General features: G+C 41.2%; 1 pseudogene; it reads left to right on the top strand.

Annotated features, from left to right (window-relative positions):
- The first annotated feature begins 1378 nt into the window (after nt 1-1378).
- LOC117176991 lies at nt 1379-1704 on the top strand (annotated as a pseudogene).
- Nucleotides 1705-8540: the final 6836 nt, after the last annotated feature.

Raw genomic sequence — 8540 nt, 5'->3', positions numbered from 1 at the left:
TGTAATGCATTTGAAGGTCAAGTTTGTTGTTTTTATCGCGTTTCTTGATATTTCAATATAGTTATCGCCTACAATCGAAACAAATGAAAATTATTATTACTGAATCATAAACTCCATTTAATATTAACAATCGCGCACATTTTAAGTGATAAAACGCGTTTAATTGTGCAAAGTAAATCTCAACTGTCACTACTCCCGATTAGATTGTCGCTATTTTATTTCGCTGCTCCCAAAATGCACCGGCGCTCTTCCGACAATTGCTTCAGACACCTATTCTTAATATCCCTATTATAGCTATACTTATTAGGGGTTTGACTATACGATATCCCTGGTATATGGAAAATGGTCAAGGATATTCATTTTCAGCCTAATGTTTGGCTATAATAAGGAATAATATCCCTGTCACAGCTCAATTTTTTTTACCGTGTACTTTATCCAAATGAAAGTAAGTAATGAAAATGGATAAAAGGTTTATTTAAACAAAATATTTGGGAGAAAGTTATACATAGTGAGAAAGATAATGAATTATGCCCAACAAAAAAGGATTTTATGTGTCTCTGAGGAACGAATTTGAACGTTAGCAAATGAAAAAAGTGGGATACACGTTCTAGATTACCGTTCTGAGACGAGAAGATAAAAATTTCTATTTGAGCGAATAAATAAAAAATGTATTTAAAAGTTCTGACGATAATACTTATATTTAATCATCATTTTGTTTCCTACCCGCAACTGAATTATAAGAAATTAATTGATATTGCTTAATGTGTATTCCGAGACGAGTTGGCAACAGTGAAAAGCAGAGATGACTAACAGAAATTGTGAACTATGGATTCTTTTGAAATTAATTTTGAATTAAAATAAAAAAATGAAATCATATTATATGACAGTAATGACGTATTGTGTGCTCCATTCGTGTGGAAGGGTTAAGACACCGCCTAGAAAACTACATCCCGGGTATACATTTGCAAGCTATAAATTTGAATAAACAAATCAAACAACTAAACACACGACACGTGGAACGACTGAAAACATGTCTGAACAGGACAAAGAATCATCTATCGTAAGAAATGATTATTAGCCCTGAAAAGGGCCGATTTTTACTTTTTGTTGAAAAGCGAAGGTAAGACGATTATCCGCCGAATCCGTAAAAGGTACGTCCTTGGCGTTTCAGAGCATAGACGACATCCATGGCGGTGACAGTTTTCCTTTTGGCATGCTCGGTGTAGGTGACAGCGTCACGGATGACATTTTCCAAAAACACTTTAAGGACACCACGGGTTTCTTCGTATATCAAACCAGAGATACGCTTGACACCCCCACGACGAGCCAAACGGCGGATAGCGGATAGCGTAGTAACGAAGCGTTCCCTACTTTAAAAATGGCTCGTACCAAGCAAACTGCTCGTAAGTCAACTGGAGGAAAGGCGCCAAGGAAGTAGTTGGCAACCAAGGCTGTAACCAAAAAAGTACTGAGCTTTTGATCCGCAAGCTTCCCTTCCAACGTCTTGTTCGTGAAATCGCTCAAGACTTCAAAACGGACTTGCGTTTTCAGAGCTCTGCTGTGATGGCACTTCAGGAAGCTAGTGAAGCTTACTTGGTTGGTCTTTTCGAAGATACTAACTTGTGCGCTATTCACGCCAAGCGAGTCACCATCATGCCCAAAGACATACAATTGGCTCGCCGTATTCGTGGAGAACGTGCTTAATTCCGGTATGCTCTAAACTTTTAAACAATCGGCCCTTTTCAGGGCCAACAAATGTTTTCGATGAAGGTTGCTTCTCTATTTCTGCCAATCATGTTTTCTTAAATTCAGTTATACCTTGAGTATACTATTTAGCTCCAAAGTAGGCCTTGATACGCAAAATGCTACTAATAAAAAAACATCCACAGGACCAGGAAAATGGCCCCAATATATGTTGTAGACGATGTTAATCATCCCTATAACATCCTGCATAACCTTTTTGGATGCAGTACAATTTGAAACAACCGTATATTCTAACATCCATTATCTTGCGTACGTGTGTAACCGGAAGGCTTAGTACACTCAAAACTTCAAGAGGAAGGGTTCACTGATAAATCAGTTGCTCGCACGAAAAACTGATAAACCAAGAAAGCCTTACCAATTCTACCAAAACAAGAACTTTTACACCTGCTATCTATTGCATATATTAAAATAAAAGTTGAGGCCTATGATAAGCCTTAAGCCTTTTACACGTTACGTTAATCGGTCGTCGACCGAGCATATCCATTGACACCTTCGAAAAATTCAGTTAAATCTAGTAATATTTCAGTTATCATCTGAAACTCACTGAAAGGTTATTAAAATATTATTAGATTTCACTTAATTTTTGGAAGGTGTGAAAGGATATTTTGATGATCGGTCGACGAACGTATGACGGAAGGAGTGAAAGAGCCTTAAAGTTGTTCGGATAAGAAAGTACGTGAGCAGTATGCTGGAAATGGCTCACGCACGAGCCGTTCGTGCCGCCGCTCGACAAGCAAAAGGTTGCCAGTTTGGTTTATTATATTATTTAATATTATGTATTAATTATTTAAATTATATTATTCACAAGATACAGATAAATAATATAGACAAAATTGGAAATATGAGACAGTACTGTTCTGTAACAGTTGCTGCGGAATTGTTCTAGAACAAACTGATCACAGACGTTCTATAATAGTAGTAGTAATAGTGTTATATCTAAGTTCTAGAACACTGTTACCAGTGTATTCTAGAACGAATTAGGAGAAATGATTAAAAACGGTCCCAGAACAGTTGTTACGTAATTGTTTTGGAACTAACGAATCACAGACGTTCTGTAAAATTTGTTCCAAGTATGTTCTAGAACAAATTAGGAACAAAGATTAATAACGGTTCCAGAACAGTTGTAACGTAATTGTTCTAGAACTGACCACTCACAGATGTTCTGTAATATTTGCTCGAAGCTTGTTGGAGAACTGTGCCGTAATAGGGTTATATCGAAGTTCAAGAACCCTGTTACAAATGCGATCTAGAACAAATTAGGAACAAAAATTAATAACGGTTCCAGAGCAGTTGTTACGTAATTGTTCTAGAACTGATGGATCACAGACGTTCTGTAACATTTGCTCCAAGCTTGTTCTAGAACTTTGCCGTAATAGTGTATATCGAAGTTCTAGAATCCTGTTAGAAACGTGTTCTAGAATTAATCAATAACACAAATTGAGATCTGTTACTGCACAGTACTAGCACGAACGATCAAGCGTTCATGTTCTACCACTAATAATGAATTAATGAATTTTTTTATCGAATATCATAGAATAACATATTGAAACACATTAAGAGCACGTGCACAGAGATCTAATTAACTAAGTATGAAAATGCAGAGGGCAAATAAATGAACCACATCTTTATGATATCATTACGGCGTGGGCAAGACGTCCTATGTCCGTGATGTTAAGACATATTTGCGACATTAAAATATGTTAGAAATATGTAAAGATAACCTTACGATAGGGGCATACATCTCAGTTTAATCACCAGACTCGCATACCTCCCCCCCCCACAATACAAAACATAAATCTGACCTCATCGTTTTGCAATCACCAATAATAACTTCTACAACCACGGTACTTTCACTATTGACTGTTGTTAGGGGTATATAACAATGTTCCATATTTGGTACATGACACTTATAGAACTGTTATAGAATTGTGCTCGATTTTTTACAACGCAGTGTACAAAAGTTCTAGAATTATTCTAGAAATGTTACAGATCGATTGCCATAGCATTCTCGATCTGTTACAGATTTGTTATACAACATTTGTAATTGAGTTCTAGAAATGTTACAGATCGGTTGTCACAGCGTTCTAGATTTGTTACAGAATTGTTACATAACACCGGTAACCGAGTTCTAGAAGTCTTAAAGATCGTAAATCACAGCGTTCTGTAACTGTTACAGAATTGTTCTAGCGTATGGGAGATGACATAGTTACTCGCATGTTCGTAACCTGTTCTAGAACATGTTTTTCAGTGTTCTAAAACAGTTACAAATCTATTGTGTAACCATGTTTGGTGGGACGTAGCCAGCTCGAAACGCAGCAGCGCGACAGATCGCACTCGATTGGTTGGCGCTCTGTGTGTGTGTGCATGGACGGCTCATGCGTGAGCCGTTTCCAGCATACTGAGCACGTATTTTCATGTGCGAACACCTTGAAGAAACTTCCGAGTTTTTCAATGGCAAGACTCCATCATGAAATGCAAAAAAGATCCCGAATTGTCTGCCACTTGCGCTAACTGTGCTGAAGAACACCTTGCCAACTACAGAGGTTCCTCTGCTTTTAAAAAAGTCTCCAGAAAACCTTCAATCATGAAATCAAAACCTAATAAAGAAACGGCTCTTAATCAAATATCTGTACAGCCAGCACCGTAGGAAAGTCTTACTCGTGTATATACCCTACCAGTCACTGCCCAGATACAGAAAAAATCACCACATTACAGCGCTGTAGTCGCCTCTACTTCAGAAGCACATACGACCAAACCTCAAACTATGCAACCAACAAAAACACCAAAAATTACTAGCACTCGAGCTAAACCACCCTTCGCCAAGAAAATTACAGGCCCACGAAATAAAAATACTTCAACTGTTGTCCCCGAAAAATATACACCCTCGCAAGGTATCAAAATAAATCTTGTAAATCTATTAAAACGATGCGCTATGCGCATACATATGCTATACGTTACATACAACACAAAAGATCAACCCTGGCGGACCGAAGGAACCGAATAGAGCCCCTACAAAAAACCCCGTAAATACCACATTCGGTTCCTTTTTGAAAAACTCGAAAAAAACAGCAAAATCAACTTTTAAATTGTTGAAATTCGGTTTCTACGTTTAAATTCCCTATAGAAGGTCACGGAATAATCACAATCATTTTTTTTGCAACGGTAAACAGTTTAAAAGATTATAAGACGTATAACGCCTGTTGACTGCTACACTTCAAACGCATGCCTGTAAGTAGAGTCAACAGACGTTATACGTCTTATATTTTATTAAACTTTTTACCGTTGCAAAAAACTGTTGCGATTATTCTGTGACCTTCTATAGGGCATTTTAACGTAGAATTCGAATTTCAACAATTTAAACGTTGATTTTGCTGTTTTTTCGACTTATTTAAAAAGGAACCGAATGGGGACCCAATGGGGTCTTTACGGGTACTTTATGGAGGCTCCATTCGCTTCCTTCAGTTCGCCACGGAAGAAAAAGTAAAAAAACTACCGCATAAAAAAACCAAGAAATCACCATCCAAGGAAAATCAAGACAAAATGGATATCCAAGAGGAAGACGAATCATACGCAAGAACCACACGAACATCGAAATGCAGTTTTCTGTAAACACCTTCACGATATACAGCTTCTCCAGACTTGCATGTGTTGGCGGTAGTGAGAAAGTGTGCAGTGACAGGCAGTGTGAAATTTTTGCGGCGTTTATGTAAAAGGTGTGAGTGGAGTGTAAGGGTGAAAGTCTAGGAGGTGAGTACGGTTGTGAGGGGTATATTGGGGAGATAAAAATTAATTTACATTGAAGTTGTGGGGTAGGATTTGTCTAAATAGGGAAAATGAGATTAGGTTTTCAAGGGAGCGGAGTAGTTTTGTGGTCAGGAGTTTGAACCTTCATGGTGGACAAAAGTGGTTCTCGTAGTGCTGGGGGCTGTTAGGGGTGAGAAAAGGTTGTCTGCAAGGAATGTGATAGGTGAAATAGTGCATAAAAACTGAAATTGTATGGCGGTAAGCGACAGTAAGGATCGTTTAGGGAAGGATGCGATAAACCATGTGCCTAATACGGATTGGTGGAGCTGAGTTTACTGGAGACTTCCAGTTAGGTTAGGTGGGGGTAGTGGGAGGCAGCTGTCCGTCGGTATAGTGTGTAAATATGTGTGTATGACACAACCTTGCATTCAGTCTGAGGTTAAAATACGATCGTGCTCAGGGAGTCTGACGTCACTTCCTGTCCACTTTTCACGGGTCCGTGAAGGGGTTACATTGTCGCACCCTTCCCTAGAGGATCCATAAGCGACAGCAGCCTTAAGAGACATCTGTTGGCTGCAGGACATACTTGTGTGTGTGTGGATAGGTTGCAGTTACCGACGGAAGAGCCGGAGGTCGGCAGCGAGAGTAATGGCAGTGCTGGTAGTGAATTAGACGTTGAGGAAATTTCCAGAAGGTCACGATGGTCAGCTGTGCATGGCCCGGTGTCGAGTGGCGCGTCAGGAAGGGGGAAGAATAGGACCGAAGAAAGCGATAAGGCAAGTGAGAGAGCGTCAGTGTAAGTAAGGGGGAGGATCTCTTGAAGAAGAAAAGGGAAAGCAAAGAGAGTCCGGAGAAAAGCGCGCTAGAGAGTCTATTTAAAAAAACGTACAAACACGTAGGTCACCGCACCTGAGGGTACAGATGAGAGAAAGGGAAAAGAAAGTAAAAAAGCTAAGGGGAAAATTAGAAGGATTGTAGAGGGCGTTGGGTTCGGTAAGGAAGGAAAAAGAGGATAAAATAAAGCAGATGGAAGAAGATATTAGGGTTTGGAAGGAAAGGTCGAAAAGAAGGCTACAGAAGGTGGAGGGTGGGTCAGTCATGGAAGCAGATGACAGGGGGAGGCAAGGCTACGAGAAGCAAGGTATTTGGTAGAAGGTGGAGATTATGATAGAAGAGAAAGTGGAAGAGCGTAGGAATGAAAAGGAGGAGAGAGCGGATAGGGGAAGGATAAGCGCAATGGAGTAGAGGATGGAGAGAAGAGAGAAGGCAGATAGAAGAAACAATATAGTAATAAGAGGATTGAAGCAAAAGAGCGGGAAAGAGAGGGAGGGGGTGAAAGCGCAGATTAAAGGCAAGGTATGGAGAGTTAGAATGGAGGGGAGAAAGGAGAATGAAGTGGTGGTGGTGGAATTGGAGAGCTGGAAAGAAAAATTGGGGGTAATGCGTAACAAAAATAGGATAAAAGACAAGAAGGTTTTCATCGATCAAGATTTAACGAGGAAGGAAAGAGGTGTGCAGAGAATGCTAAATGACAGGACTAGGAAGGAGAGAAGTGAAGGAAGAGCGGCGAAGGTAGGGTATCGGAGAATAAAAATAGACGAGAAAATGTGGGTATGGGACGAGGAGAAAGAGTTGCTGAAGTAAGTGCAGGGAAACTTGTTTCGTGGGAAGTAGGGGGTGGGAGAAAAGCAGGGTGGAGGAGTGTTAAAGGCGCTGTACTGGAACGTATCAGGGGTAAAGAAGAAAGATGAGGATTTCTGGAGGTATATTCAGGAATTTGATGTGATTGGACTGGTAGAGACGTGGGTAGAGAGAAAGGAATAGGATGGAGTAGAGCGAAAGTAGCCAAGGGGGTATAGGGGGAGGCTACAAGAGGCTGTCAAAATAAAGAGGAAAGGAAGGGCTAGTGGGGGAATTGAAACAGGGGTTAGGGATGTATTAGACCAGGAAGTTCATGGAGAGGGAGAGGTGGATACTGGGATGGAAAGGATTAAAGAAAGGGTGGGAAACTTACTAGGAGAGAGAGATGAGAGTATGGTGGTACTGGGGGGGGGTTAAAGTTGGGGGTGGGGGGAAGGCCGGTATCGGAAAGGGGAGAGCTTCGCAAGAAAATCCAAGGATAAGATAATAAAGAGGGGGAGATTCTAAGAGACTGGATAGAGGACAGAACCTGGGCGGTGGCGAATGGTATGGTAAAAGGGGACGAAGAGGAAAAATACACGTATGTGAGTAAGATGGGTGTATCGTTGATAGACTATGTAATTAGAAATATGCAAGGGTGGGAGGAGATAGAGAAATTCGCACTGGAAGGGAGGGTAGAATCAGACCATCAGCCATTAACTTTGTGGATACAGGGGGAGGTTGGCGAGAGGCAGGGTGGGGAGGAAGGGTCGTTAGGGAAGAGGGTGTTATGGATGAGAGAGGCGATAGAGAAGTATCAGGAGCATTTGGGCAACGTAAGAGAGATGAGAGAGATGAGGGGATTAGAAGAACGAGGGAGCTAGAGGGGGAGGAGCTGAATGACGAGGAGATAGAGAAGCAGATAAGGAAGTAGAAAAAATCGAAGGCAGCAGGGCTGGGCGGGGTAGAGAACGAAGCGTGGCTGTTTGGTACACAAGAGTTAAGGCAGAGGCTGAAGGGGTAGTGCAAAAAGTGTGGAGGGGGGGATTTCCAAAAGGGTGGAGGGAGGGGTTGATCGTACCACTGCCTAAGAAAGGGGATAGGGTGAGGCAGGAAAATTATAGAGGAAACACGCTAATAAATACTGCGTACAAAATATACGCGATGGTGTTAGCAGATGGCTGCGCACGGATGTTGAGGGGAAAGGAATATTGCCGGAGACGCAGGCAGGCTTTAGGGATACAGAACTAACCAAAAAGGGTGCCAAAGTGTACGTGTTTTTTGTAGATATAAAGGGCGCGTCCCCTTCGGTGGGTAGGGGGAAGTTGTGGGATCAAATGGAAGAGAGGAGAGTGAAGAGGTACCTGATCGAGAGGGTAAGGGAGGTATATGATGAGACGAAAGATAGGATA

The sequence above is a fragment of the Belonocnema kinseyi genome, chromosome 7 (genome assembly GCF_010883055.1).
Source record: "Belonocnema kinseyi isolate 2016_QV_RU_SX_M_011 chromosome 7, B_treatae_v1, whole genome shotgun sequence".
Classification (NCBI taxonomy): Eukaryota; Metazoa; Arthropoda; class Insecta; order Hymenoptera; family Cynipidae; genus Belonocnema; species Belonocnema kinseyi.
The sequence above is the reverse complement of the archived record's forward strand: the minus strand, read 5'-3'. Positions and strand labels throughout refer to the sequence as shown.